Genomic DNA, 15,048 nt, shown 5'->3' on the forward strand with positions numbered 1-15,048 from the left:
ATTGAGTGGGTGGTTGTGTGATTGATTGGCTGAGCAAAGGGGTGAATTAGTGGATTTGTGTGGTTGAGTTACTGGTTAGGTGGGTGAGTGCATGAGTGTGGGAGGTTGAGAGTTCGTTGGTGAGTGTTTGAGTTAGATATTGAGTTGGTGGTTATGTGATTGAGTAGGTGAGCGGAGGATTGGGTGAGTGAATAGATGTTTATGTTTGAGTTAGTGGGTGGGTGATTGGATGAGTGGGAGGGTAATTGGATGAGTGGGAGATTTAAATGGTGAGTGAATGGGTGATTGAATGCTTGGATGGGGGGTGAGTGATTGAATTGGTGGGTACGAGATTGAGTGGGTGGCTGGGTGAGTGGGTCAGTGAGTGGGTGTGTGGGTGTGTGTGTGTAGATTAGTTTGGTATGAGATTGAGTGGGATGCTGGGTGAGTGGTTGAGAAGATAGGTGGGCAAGTTAATGAGTGAGTGGGTGGGTAAGCGGAGGGGTGAGTGACGGGTTGGGTGAGTGAGTGAATGGGTGAGTGACGGCTGGGTGGGTAATTTAACATGGGAATCTTCTTTGGTTCTTTCGGTAAAGTCACGTAGAATGAGAATAAAATAATAAATTGATAAAATAAAATAACATAACACAATAATATTCTCACGACGTTTCGGCCAGTGGAGTGGCGCTGTCCTACCAGACAGTCTCGTCCCTTCACCTGATGAAGGCCGCTTGTGTTGTGGCCGAAACGTCGTGAGAATATTATTGTGTTATGTTATTTTATTTTATCAATTTATTATTTTATTCTCATTCTATGTGACTTTACCGAAAGAACCAAAGAAGATGAATCATTGCAGTCACGAAAGCTTTAAATCGAAATTTAACATGGGAAATTGAGTGGGTAAGTTAGCGTGTAAGTGAGTGGATGGTTGAGTCAGAGAGTGAGGCGCCAAGGTGGTGAGATGTTCACTATTTTGCCTTGTATACAGGAGGTGGTAGATTCGATCCCGACCCTGTCGCCTGTATATTTGGAGTTTGCAAGTTCTCACCCGTGGTCGCCTGGATTTTGTTCTAGATCCTCAGGGTTTTCCCTCTGCATTTAGAAGCAACATGCGTTTAGAGGATTTGGCTGCAATAAATGTATCTGTGATAAGCCACTCGTATATCTTTCATTTGTAGCCAGGTCTATTCTGAAAAGGATCTATATAGCTTAATGGGCCTTGCCTGGTGAAATAAAAAGTAAATTTCAGTTTAAAGCTTTCATGACTGCAAGGATTCATCTTCTTGGTTCTTTCGGTAAAGTCACGTAGAATGGGAATAAAATAATAAAATAAAATAAGACAATAAAATTATCACGACGTTTTGGCCACAACACAAGTGGCCTTCTTCAAGTGAAGAGACAGGTCTGTCCGGAAGACAGAGCTTGAATGAACGCTGACATGCAAGGACCGCGTCTATTAAGCTGTGTGGGCGGAGTTAAAATATGAATTTGCATGTTACCTGCATCACCTCCGGAGAGGAGGAGGGAGGGGGCTGGGAACACAGGCAGAGAGGAAACAAGAAAAGGGGCAAGTGCAACAGCCAAGGTGCGCTGTTGTTTCCTGAGTTGCCTTATGACTATGCTGTAAACTGGACTACTATATAATACAATATTATACCTTCCAATCTAAACTACATGGTATAACATCACATCATAGACAAATTCCACTTTTGAATTATACAATGCGTTACTTTACACTACCCTATACTTTAGATTATAAACTATTAGACTTGTGATATTACACTGTCTTATTCTATGAACCCAACTATATACCACACTGATGTATATTCATTATGCAATTACGATGCTATATATTGCCTTATGAGTTATGTTAAACATTACAATGTTATACTATTAATTATTATACTACATGTTGTAAACCATACCATTGACCGTGGTGTGAGAAGTATTAAGAGGCAGTGCCAGCGAAAGGGCTGCGGTCTGAAAATCACCATAAAATACAATCAATTAAGAACCGAAATGGTTTAAAACATCTTTCCAATGGTTACTAAGCCAGAATCCATCTTCTCGGTTGAAATTGTCTCTGTGCTTGTATATGTGGATGGCCTCATGAACGAATCTCTCATGGTAGCTGGTTGGCTTGCAACGAACCTCTGTCTTGGAGAAGTCAATGTCATGTGAGCCCACTGAATTATAACAGTGATCTGCCACGGCAGAGGAGTTCGTCCTACCGTGTTTCAAGTCTGCTTTATGTTCGCGGATGGGGTCCGATATATGTCGTATGGTTTCTCCAATGTAGCTGCTACCACAGAGGCACTTTAGTTTGTAAACGCCCAGGTACTGTATGTCTGGAACCACATCCTTTACAGATGGAACCAGATCACGGATTTTTTGTACTGTGTTGAATCGGACCTGGATCTTGTGTTTATTCAGGATTTTGGAGATATTTTTGTGACCCCCGCAATGTACAGTGAGGGAAAAAAGTATTTGATCCTCTGCTGATTTTATACGTTTGCCCACTGACAAAGAAATGATCAGTCTATAATTTTAATGGTCGGTTTATTTGTGGTGAAGGTTGTTTTGAAAACGAGCTATGTAGCTCATTGGGCCTAACCTGGTAAAATAAACATAATTTATTGTGTAGGTGAGTGAGCGGCGTGTGAGTGAGTGCATACGTGTGTAGGTGAGTGGGCGGTGGGTGAGTGAGATATTGGGTTAGAGATATAGTAGTGGATGGCTTGCTGAGTGGGTGAGTGGCTCTGTGGTTAAGTTAGTGGGTGCTTTAATTAATAGGCGATTTAGTTTGTGAGTGGTTGAATTATTGGGTGGTTGACTGATGGGTGGGTGAATAATTCCGTGGTAATGGGTGAGTAGATGAGTGGGCGGGTGGTTGGGTGAGTGGGGGATTAGAAATTGAGTGGATTGCAGGGTAAGTGGATGTGTAAGTGGGGTGGGTAAGTAGGTGAGTGGCTGAGGGAGTGGGCAGCTGGTTGGGTGAGTGGGTGGGTTAGAAATTGAGTGGGTGGCAGGGTCAGTTGATGTGTAAGTACTGGGTGAGAAGGTGAGTGGCTCATTGAGTAAGTGAGTGGATGGGCGAGTAGGTGAGTGGATGGATGAGGGAGTGAGTGGGTGGGTGAATTAGTGGGTGGGTGAGTGGATGTTTGGGTGGGTGGATGAGTGAGTGAGTGTGTGGGTGAGTGAGTGAGTGTGTGGGTAGGTGGTTAGGTGGTTAGTGTGTGGGTTAGAAGTTGAGTGGGTTAGTACCTGAGTGAGTGAGTCGGCGGGTGGGTTGGTGAGTTCGTTGTTGGATGAGTGGGTGAGTATTAGTGGGTGAGTATTAGTGGGTAGGTATGTAGGTGAGTGATTGACTGTGTGGGTGGGTGAGTGAGTGAAGAGATGGGTAGGTGGGTTGGTTGGTGGGTGCGTGAGTGAGTGAGTTAGTGGGTGCGTGAGTGCATAAATGGGTAGGTGAGTGAGTTAGTGGGTATGAGATTGCGTGGGTGGTTGGGTGAGTGGTTGAGAATTAATTTTGATGAGTTAGTGGGTGGGTGATTCGGTGAGTGAGTGGTTGGGTTAGCGTATGGGTAAGTGAGCAAGTGGTTGGGTGAGTGTGTGGGGTAGTGAGTGATTGAATAAGTGGGTGAGTGAGGGGCTGGGTGGTTGGCTTGGCTAGTGAGATTGTGGGTGGGTAAGTGAATGGGTGTATTGGTCGGTGAGTGTGTGAGTAAGTTAGTCGGCACGTGATTGAGCGGGTGGCTGGCTGAGTGCGGGAGAAGATGGGTGGGTGAGTTAGTGGGTAGGTGAGTTGGTGCGTGGTTGGGTGAGTGAGGGGGTGGTTGGGTGAATGGGGGAGTGACTGGTGGGTGGGTAAGTTAATGTGGGAGGTTGAGTGGGTGAGTTAGTGTGTAATTGGGTGAGTGGGTCAGAGAGCGGGGTGCCACTATGGTGAGATATTAACTACCTCACTGAGTATACAGGAAATCGTGTATTCGATTCTGACCCTGCTGCCTGTATATTATGAGTTTTAATGTTTTGCCTGTGTCCTCGTAGATCTTTCTCCGGGTCCTCCAGATTTATCCCTCCGCATTTAGAGTCAAGATTTGTTTAGAAGAAATGTCAGCTTGATAAGCCACTTCGTTCACGTATCAGTTGTAACCAGATCACTTCTAAAATGTTTTATATAGCTCTGTGGGGCTTACCTGGTAAAATACAAAATAGTTTAGTTGTAGTTTATTGGATGGGTGATTGGGTAGGTGGGTAGTTCGGTGCGTGGGTGGGTTAGAGGTTGAGTAGGTGGCAGGATGAGTGGGTGGGTGAGTAGATAAGTGGCTGGTGAGCAGGTAGGTGGGTGAGTGCATGAGTTATAGATTAAGTGGGTGAATGGGTCAGTGTGTGATTTGGGGCATGAATAGGTGATTGGGTGGGTTAGTGGAGTGTTGAGTGAGTGGGTCGTTGAGTTAGTGAGTGGGGGGTATGCAGGTGGGTTCGTAGGTAAGTGGTTAAGTGAGTGGCTGGGTGTGTTGATGAGTGAGTGGGTTTCGCGATTGAGTGGGTGCCACGGTGATTGGGTTCATGAGTGCTTGGCTGGGTGTTTGAGTGGGTGGGTGGGAGGCTGAGTCAGAGTGGAGCGCCAGGGTAGCGGAATGTTAACTCCCTCGCCATTTGTATAAGACATCGTGGGTTCGATCCCGATCGTGACGCCTGTATATTTGGAGTTTGCATGTTCTCCCTGTGGTTGCATGGATTTTTCTCTGGGACCTCCGAGTTTTTCATGCATATTTAGAAATATACATTTAGAGGCTTTGGCTGCTATAAATGTCCACGTGATAAGCCACTTCTTTGAGCTATCATTTGTTTGCCACGTCGTTTCCGACAAGGATCTATATAGCTCAGTGGGCCTTACCTGGTGAATTTTAAATAATTCAATTGTAGTTGAACTATTTTAAGTGAATAGGTGGATGAGTGGGTCGGTGGGTTGGTGAGTGGCTGGTTTAGTAAGTGAGAGGTTGGATGAGTGGGTGGGTGGTTGAGTTGTTGGTTTAGAGATTCGGTACGTGGCAGGGTGAGTGAGTGGGTGGGTGGCTTTACGAGTGGGTGGGTGGGTGGATAAGTCAGAGAATGGGGCGCCATGGTGGCTAGGAGATGTTAACTACCTCGCCTGGTATATTGAACTTCGTAGGTTCGATCCCGACCTTGACGCCTGCTGTATTTTTGAAGTTTGCATGTTTTCCCCGTGGTCGTGCAGGTTTTTCTCCAGTTTCTCCAGTTTTTCCCTGCACATTTAGAAACAGGAGTATTTTGAGCATTTGGCTGCTATAAATTTCCCTGTGATAAGCCACTTCGTTAGGCTATCATTTGTGGCCAGGTCGGTTCTGAAAAATAGCTCTGGTAAAATAAAAAATGGTTTCATTTATAGTCTACATAGGATTGACTTCCCAGGAAGTAACACTCATTGTATAAACCCCAGAAGAATATTGTTTTGAGTCACCCAAACCAGAATGTGAACTGATATATTCGTATTTTCAAGCGAGGTTCTCGGCCACAGACCACCTGGACAAATATGATGTACTTTAGTTTGCATATGAATTATTACTTGGGGTTTGTTGGCATGATAAAGTTAATGTTTTCTTTGACAGGTCTATTGTGTTGTACACTCTGACAGGGGCTCAGGCTTGTTGGGGCAGCATCTGGCTGAAATGCACTTTCACAACAGGAAGATTGGAGAGAGGCTTCACAAGGAAGAGAAAACTATCGGTATTGAATCATGAAAATGTAAAACATGTGGAAAACTTATCCCACCGATCCAACCCTAGCATCATGTCAACTATGTATTATGTTGACATTCCTTCGCACTGAGAGTAGGCATGCTAATCGGATCTAATGAATATGTGTAAACAGGCGATGTGTGTGTAAACAAACACACATTTCATACAGCTGTTTATTAATCGTAAAAATCAAGTGATTGAGCTAGTGAATGAGATAGACACATGCTGTCATTATTTCATACATGAACACAACCAACCAGCCAGCGGTCATGATTTTCCACACCTAATCACATTCATCTCTTTGTTTTAGCCATCTTTGTGATGAAGGGAACTGTATTGTTCATGTGTGTGCAATGTACTTTTCAGAATATGAATTATGTTGGGTAATATATGAATTATGGCTATTAAAAGTATCTGTATTTAAGTCCATCAGGGCAAACTCTTCTGCAAAGGAGACTTAGAGCATTCAACATTGCGTCCCTTTATATTTTTGCTAATCGCATTATTTTTCGATTTAAAGCTTTCGTGACTGCAGGGATTCATATTCTTGGTTCTTTCGGTAAAGTCACGTGGAAGGGAAATAATAAAATAATACAAATAAAACATATAATAAAATTTTCACGACGTTTCGGCCACAACGCAAGCAGCCGTCCTCAGGTGAAGAAACAGAGCTGTCGGAAAGACAGCGTCTTAATGAACACTGCCCAGTGTTCACTGCCCAGTGTTCATTAAGACGCTGTCTTTCCGACAGCTCTGTTTCTTCATCTGAGGACGTCTGCTTGTTGGTTGGTCACCCTTGGTATATATCTGTATATGCGTTGATGATTTTGTGCATTGTTCAGCTGCTCCGTCACGACAGGGGTCCCAGTCAGTTTGAGACTGCTAAATTAAGGTTCTCATGTGCTTTACAGATTTTGATAAAAATTTCAGTCTTTAATTTCTCCCAACAGGTATGGACCCTGGGCAGGAGGTGTAGAGTATGTGGGTTTCATACGGCTATATGCTGTGGTTACATCCCACATGTGATCTCCGCTTTAAAGTCATGAAACTGGTTGTAGCCCATTTAAATTTTAATATACCCGTTTAACACGTAGGCTTTCGCGGCCAATATCATCCATAATATCGTTTTTTTTGGGTTAGATCGTTGAAATATAAATCTGTCGTTAAACCCGCCACCACCGACACAGCCAATTCGTAAGGTTTGTCACGTAAACAGAACATTCCAATTCGTGAAGGGCTCACAAGTGACGTCATCACATCTATCCCTCCAAGGAATGAAACAGGAGGATTTCTCTACGAATTTGGCTGTCCACCTAATGATGATAGTTGTAATTACTGGCGAAACGTCATACTCAGATTGTAAATGTTGTGGATTTTCTCTCCATCACTTCGGTTTGCTGTACAAGTAGCGGATTGGCATGTTCCGTTTACGTGACAACCTTACTAATTGGCTGTTAGGTGGTGGTGGGTTTAACGGCTCATTTATTTTTATGCGATCTAACCCAGAAAAACTATATTATAGATTTAATATACCCTTTTGTTGAAGGACAGCCTAGGTGACCAAAGTTTTATAGGAACGGCAATAATGTTTACTTGATTAAATTAGTTTTATCATGGAGCGGTGAAATCAGTTGTTGTTCAGATGTCAGTCTAATTAGTATTACATCGTAGAAATATGAGAGTCCTTTGTGTAATAGTCTATTAACCACTGATGATGGTAACATTGGTTTAAGGTTACATTTTAAGAAGAACTAGATTGGCGTACATTTTATACTCTTTGGTTCTGTTCGGTAAAGTCACGTAGGTAAATAATAAAACAACAATAATCACGACGTTTCGGCCACAACACAAGCGGCCTTCATCAGGTGAAGGGACGAGCCTGTCTGGAGGACAGCGCTGGAGTGGAAGAAGCCACGCTTAGATCACGACATTTAAGCTGTGTGAGAAGAAGAAGAAGACCACGGGCTTTGACAAAGGAATTAGCATATAAATTAGCATTGAAATGGCTCATTGAAATAGCTAAGTTAAAGTATACACATCCGCAGAGGTGCCCCTTGACAAAGGAAATTAGCATAGAATTTAGCATTTAAATAGTTTAGTGATTAGCTAGTAACTGGTCACAGAAATAGCTATGTTAAAGTCAGAGTATATACATTCACCGAGGCACCTAGTACTCATCAAACAGGAGAATTTAGCGAAACACAACCACGCTCAGACATCGGACCTGTGTGCGAGCAAAGAGGTGGTGTACGTGCCGGTGGACTTGCAGTTTGGCGAGGGGGGGGGGGGGGAAAGGAGGGAGGGGGATTTTACCCGTTGATGGTGTGAAAATGGGAATTTATAAGAGCTGCGAAAGTTTGGGGTACCACTACTCGAAAAATATACTGTACCATTGAAATTAGTTTAATGTTTAGTTCGATTTAGAACATCTTTCCAATGGTTGCTTAATTTGAAACCATCCTCTCGGTTGAAATTGTGTCTGTGTTTGTAGATCTGAATTGCTTCATGAACAAATCTCTGATAAAAGCCCGTGGGTTTGCAAAGAACCTTGGTATCGGAAAAAATTATATCGTGATCCCCCACAGCGTTGTAACAGTGATCAGCTACGGCAGAAGAATTCGTTTTGCCGTGTTTCAAATCTGATTTGTGCTCGCGAATTCGGTCAGAGACATGTCGCTTTGTCTCACCGATGTAGCAATAACCGCAGGTACAACTCAATTTGTAAACCCCGGGGTACTGTAAATCAGGAATGACATCCTTCACGGATGGGATCAGATCACGAATTTTGCATAAGTACACAAATTTATAAAACAATATATCTGATTAAAAAATGCATATATTTTCTTCCATTGCACACAGTTGTACCATTGATAACAGGGCACACAGTTACAACTGACATCACCAGATGTCACTGAAGTTCCCTCAGAGATCGATCTTGCATAACCAGTGTTCACATAATTAGTTATGTTTTCGCTAATTACCAATTACACTCAGAGCCGGGTTTGACAGACTTGTATGAATGTATGTTGAACTTCCTTTCCACCGTACATAGCCAACCGTGCTAAGCGGAGTTGCGGGAATTAAGCGCAGAACCTATCGTTAGGATCAATGCTGTTGTATTTTTTTATGAGGATATCAATTGGTGGCTGAAATGAGATGTTCAAAGACTACAGCATGATAATCGGTACATAACATGAGTGTCGAATTATGTCTTAAGAATTACCCAGCCATTTGTACGTAAAATTCAACGTTTCTGGGTGACATCTTAAGTCCGTGTTCTTCATTGCAAGGCCCGCGGGCCGGTGGCAGTCCCTGGTGTCCTTTTTACTGCGACCTCTGACGTGCAGTCCCCGACAATACACACAAGTGAAAACACCCCATCATGCTGTCAAACCCCCCAATGGTTTCAAATGTGAGATGGCTCTTTCACTGATAATGTCTTATTCGCGAAAGTGGCCCCCCTCCGAAAATGAGTGAATATCACTGTTTTAGGTCAAGGATTGGCCAAATAAAGTAGGTATTATTTGCTTATGTTTCTAAATGTCCGTAATAAAACTATATTTATGCCACCAGCTGAATGAGTGGCAGGAGGACTGGGTGACGTTCTTCTCACGGCAGCGACTGCAGCTTCAGCTGGACATGATAGAGAAGGACTACGGTGAACGGGAAACCCACGAGCTCTGGTCTCGGCTTCAGGTTCGTAAGCTGTTTCACTCTCGCCCTTAATCCTTTCCCGTTCCGAGACGACTGCTCATTTCAGAATGGGTCTCGTTCACCACCGAATCTCGGAACGCGCAAGCGGTTCAGCGGTAATTTTATTTAGAGAGGCATAGCGCCGTTGTTTTTAAAGACATTGTACTCGCCGCAGAGCACCGTAGCGACAGGACAGCACTCTATTATAGCTGGTACCAAACTGTGCTACACACTTTCCCGCACGGCCTTGTGGGATCCTCGGTACCGATAAAGTTATTTAATATTTACTTCCTATTACGTTCCGATGACGTACACGAGATTCAGCGGTGAACGGGATGCACCCCGCAACTTGCAGTCATCTCGGAACAGGAAAGAGTTAATACATGCAGCAGTGTAGCTCATCATGTGCACAGCCATATGGGAAACCCATTTGATCGCAGTGGGTTTTCGAGGGGACTTTAAAGGTAAAGTGGTGTTTCACACGCAGGCTTTCGCGACCAATATTATTCATGATAAAGTTTTTTTTGGCTTAGATCGCGTAAGTGTAAATGCGTCGTACACCCACATCCACCCAACACAGCCCATTAGTAATGTTTCTGACATGAACAGAACGTGCCATTTATGTTATTGCTTCGGCACTCTGGTGTGTTAGAGAGGAAACGCAGAACATTTTCAAACGAGTACGACCTTTCGCTGGTGATTACACCCAGCATCATCAAGCAATTGCCAGAAGCGTTCTGGCTTCTGGCAATTGCCTAATGGAAATTGGAGGTGGGTGTACGACGCATGTAAATTTATGCGATCTAACTCGAAAACAACGTTATCATGAATAAAGTGGTGTTGTTTTTTGCGTGGTGTGCAGCTTCGGTTGGGGGATTTTTTTCCGGGATGTAGAGGTGGTTCCGGCACTGCTCCACGGTGACCTATGGACTGGGAACGCTGCAGAGATTAATGAAGGGCCCGTGATCTTTGACCCAGCCTCCTTCTATAGGCACTCGGAGTACGAGCTTGCCATCGCTGGGTAAAAAAAGCTACAAACAACCAAAACAATAGCAGCAACTGCCGTTCACTGCCCTGTCTGTGGCATGCAAGGTTCATTCGTATAACCTCTGTGGCAAGGGCTGGCTCATTAAATAAATAACAGAGACCAGGTAGAGTTGTGGTTGAGATCTCTACATGCTGAGGTCTCCACCCTCTATATTCGCTAACTTACAAAGACTCATCCTTCCTTGCTAAGGCTTTTTGGGCAAATCCTGTTAAAGCTGATACGGTGCACAAAACAATAGTGGAACGATAAAACTCTTATTTATCCACGGCGCTTGAGGATGCTTGAATGTTCCAGAAACTCAGTTTGTCGAACAAGGAACCCGTGGTTCAGAGACAAGTTGCCACTGATGTGCTTTACCAGGAATCCAAGCTGAAGATAATTCATTACACGTCAAATGGAATTCAAACCCTCAGAGCTGGGATATGCTTCAGTGAACAAAAACACATTTGACATTATGTTTACTGAGCAGCCATTGGTGACCAAGTTGAGACCACAGCATTCCTGCCCTCAATTCGCAGGAACGTTTGTTGATAGATAGCTTACTGGATTTTGAACGGAGGACCTCAATGGCATTGGCTCGGTGCTCTGACATTGAAATTAACCTCGAGCCACTCAATTACCTGCATTACGTTGAATTTGTGAAAATGTTCATTTTGATTTTAAAGCTTTCGTGACTGCAGTAATTCATATTCTTAGTTTTTTCGGTAAAATCACGTTGAACTGAAACAACAAAATAATAAAATATATATAAAACAATAAAAAAAATTCTCACGACGTTTCGACCATAACTCAAACGGTCGTCTTCAGGTGTGTTGGTTCGCATAAATTAATTTTTAAACGGCGCATTTATTTATTTATAAAAACCGTTAGCGCCACGCGCAACGATTTGGCAGTTTACCCAGGACTAGTCCATCTATATTCTGAAAAGAGGAGGGGGGAGACGAAATTTTGTATAATGTATGCTGTCTGAAAGCCACTGTAAGCGTGAACAATCAATTAAGACCTGAAATGGTTTATCAAATCTTTCCAATGATTGCTAAGATAGAATCCATCTTCTCGGTTGAAATTGTCTCTGTGCTTGTATATGTGGATAGCCTCATGAACGAATCTCTCATGGAAGCCAGATGGCTTACAAAGAACCTCTGTCTTGGAAAAGTCAATGGCATGTGAGCCTACTGAATTAGAACAATGATCTGCCACGGCCGAGGTGTTGGTCCTACCGTGTTTAAGGTCTGCTTTGTGTTCACGAATGCGGTCCGAGACATGGCGTTTGGTTTCTCCAATGTAACTACTACCACAGAGGCAACTTAGTTTGTAGACACCAGGGTATTGTATGTCCGGAATCACATCTTTTACAGACGGAACCAGATCACGGATTTTATGTAATGTGTTGAAACGGACCTGGATCTTGTGTTTATTCAAGATTTTGGAGATCTTTTTTGTGATCCCAGCAATGTAGGGTAATGTGATGGTTTTGAAAGGCTCCTCAAGAGGGTTCTTCTTCATGGTTTGAGTGATAGCTTTGCGGATTGTATAGTCGGAGTAACGATTAGCCCTAAGAGCTTGGTGTACGTGCTTGAGTTCACTGCTTGTGTGTTCCTGGTCGGATATGCATTGGGCTCTATGATACAGAGTCTTGATGAGAGAATTCTTCTGTGATGGATGGTGGTGGGAATCCGGTTTCAGATAAGCATCCGTATGGGTAGCTTTCCTGTAGACAGAGTGGCTCATTGAACCATCAGGTCTCTTTTTAATTAGGACATCCAAAAAAGGTATCTTGCCATCTATTTCGACTTCCATGGTAAATCTGATGGCTGGGTGTATGGAATTGATGTGGTCGAAGAATTGGTCTAGAGCAGGCCGGCCATGTGGCCACATGACAAAAGTGTCATCCACGCACCTCTTCCATAAGGTTGGGTGCAGAGTGGCAGTCTGGATGGCGTCAGTCTCAAATTTCTCCATGAAAATGTTAGCTATAACTGGAGAAAGGGGGGAGCCCATTGGGGTGCCCTCAGTTTGTTTGTAGAAAGTTCCATTCCAAGTGCAGTATGTATTGGTTAAACAATGTCTCACCAGGGGGGGTACCTCAGTGTTTAGTCCTTGATGAACTAAGTCTTCAATGATTGCAATGGTGTCAGGTACAGGAACCTTGGTGAATAAGGAAACTACATCAAAACTGACAAGCAGGTCGTCTGGGGACAGGGAAATACCCTTGATTGTCGATACCAGGTGAGTAGAATTTTGTTCTGAAGACGACCGTTTGAGTTATGGTCGAAACGTCGTGAGAATTTTTTATTGTTTTATATATATTTTATTATTTTGTTGTTTCTCTTCAACGTGACTTTACCGAAAAAACTAAGAATATGTTGTTCATTGTTATGTTGTTCGTGCTGGAACAGCAGCATTGTAAGATTTTGAATGTTTGGTGTTGTTTGGGTACAGGATGTTCCAGGAGCTTTAGCTCTACGCTTCACTCATCCTACCACGCTCTCATCCCAAAGTCACAAGGCTTCGGCAAGAACCAGAAGCTCTAGCAACTCTTCCACTACCTGAACCACTGGAATCACTTTGGGACAGGATACCGAGGGTCATCCATCTCCACCATGCGCAGTCTCCTCAAGTGAATGAACGGTGCAGGAAATCGTGGGCTATGGTGTATGACTATAAAAATTCTTATCGGCCATGATATACATTGTTGAATAAAGGCCTTCCCTAAGCCACCACTCAATCTCACAAAACTAGTCCATTTAAATGCTGTGCAATGCCCTAGGCATTCCACGTGAGTGTGACCGGGGGTCCCTTTGTTCCACATCCTGGCCGTGATCTCCACGCGAAAACTGGGTCAGTTAATGTCCGAATCAGAATCTTTAATTAGGCTGGACGAATCTGATGAGCTATTAAGCTCTTTTTCACAGATGTCCAGTCGGGGCGAGTCAGAAAGTTACAACAACAAACAACAATACAAACAGATAGGAGGGCAAAGTAAAGGAACGCGAAGCAAATTTTGACTTAACTTTCGTGACTGCAGGAATTCATATTCTTGGTTCTTTCGGTAAAGTCACGTAAACACCAAACAAGAACAATAAAATAAAGACCGCTTGTGTTGCGATTGAAACGTCCTGGGTTTTTTGCTTTTATTATTTTCAATTTATTTTTTATTTGTTTTTTTATTGAATTTTTTTATTTAATTTGAATTTTATTTCTTGTTTTCTATTTACGTGACTTTACGGAAAGAACCAAGAATATGAACGCTAAGCAAGTCATGAAATAAAAATATATAAGAGTTCAAATTGCATTAGTGCATCAATTCCTGCCAAAAATTTTTTATCACCAAATGCCATTTTGGGCAAGGCAGCATAACAAAAACAATCCCAGATGTTTGACTAGTACCAGTTACAGTGTATGTTTTTGTTGTTGTTTTGCTATGGGAGTAAACCCTTGCAGAGAAAGGGACCAGAATTAGGAAAGCGAAGCCAGGCACTCCTTCAGAAGATGCCATGCACGGGCGTGACCACTGCACCACCCTGACGCCCAAACAAATGTAATTCAAATAATCTACAATACTGGCAAATAAACCCTATTAGTATCAACCGAATGTCTGGACAATCTGACCCCCTCTACACAAGTAACAGTTGAGAGTCAACGCTGTGATGTTGTGCGATTGGTGCAAGCGGGGTGAGGTCAAGGCCGATGACTGCTTCCAGCGGTGTCAAGATCAGCGTTTTGAAGAGGCTCACGAAGGATGATACTTGGCAGTTGGGTGCAGTCTCCCTCCATTAACAACAGAGGGCAGAGGAGCGACGCTCACAACAATTGGCTGAGCACTGGGCGTATACAACGCATGAAGTCGGCAGCAAGTTTATCTCAGGGAGTTGACCCGCACACGACAACTGGGTCTGTCCCGCGTGTTCACGCTATAACGCGGTTGCCTTCATTTAGGGAACGCGCACCGCCATAAGGCGACTTGTGAGCGGTCGACGCCGAACTACTTTCTTGAGCTGCATGGTTGAGCGAGACGAGACGGTAACGCGGCGGCGTCCCCCCAAGTTATTTGTAACCCAATTCTGACTGCGCGTGGACATTCATTACGGGGGAAATATTTTCGCTTAGCGCGGCACTTTTCAGGAACGCATCTACTGCGTTAAACGAGGACCCGCCGTACAGGTGCTGTGCACTGTACTCGGAATCAAAATCTGTTTTGACCCTGGAGAAATCCGAAGCGCTATCAAGCTCTCACTCACAGGTGTCCAGTAAGAGGCGGTGGGGGGGTCACCAAGTGACACGCAGCTTTACCGTGGAGTAGACCGCGAGGACGCCAACGTCGCCTAGGCAACGCCGCCCCCCTCTGGCTCTGCCTGCCTCGCTCTGTGCACGTGAGGTGTCAACCACGTGACGCGGGCCACTGCGCGCGTTGCGTCACCGCTCACCGTGGGGGGCCCCTCCGCTACGTCCACATCGTACAGTCGCACATTCATTAATAGTCACACTCTTAATCATGTTTATGGTCATCGTCATTAAAGGTGAGTTTAATAATAATACCACTACACAATGTGTGCATTAATA

The 15,048-nt window shown here is 43.9% G+C and overlaps 1 long non-coding RNA gene across 2 annotated transcripts in view; it reads left to right on the forward strand.

Moving 5' to 3' along the window:
• The window catches only part of LOC142925614 (uncharacterized), a 45,880-nt gene that overhangs the window by 24,708 nt on the left and 6,124 nt on the right, over positions 1 to 15,048 (forward strand). Inside the window, exons 1-2 of one of the 2 annotated variants that reach the window (XR_012942559.1) lie at positions 5,338 to 5,733; positions 9,318 to 9,440. This is a non-coding gene — a long non-coding RNA (uncharacterized LOC142925614). Of the gene's footprint in view, positions 1 to 5,337; positions 5,734 to 9,317; positions 9,441 to 15,048 lie in introns of those variants that run through there. The other variant, XR_012942558.1, reaches the window with a different exon arrangement.

This window comes from Petromyzon marinus, chromosome 22, assembly GCF_048934315.1.
Source record: "Petromyzon marinus isolate PM22_M1 ecotype Great Lakes invasive population chromosome 22, UKy_Petmar_22M1.pri1.0, whole genome shotgun sequence".
Taxonomy (NCBI): domain Eukaryota; kingdom Metazoa; phylum Chordata; class Hyperoartia; order Petromyzontiformes; family Petromyzontidae; genus Petromyzon; species Petromyzon marinus.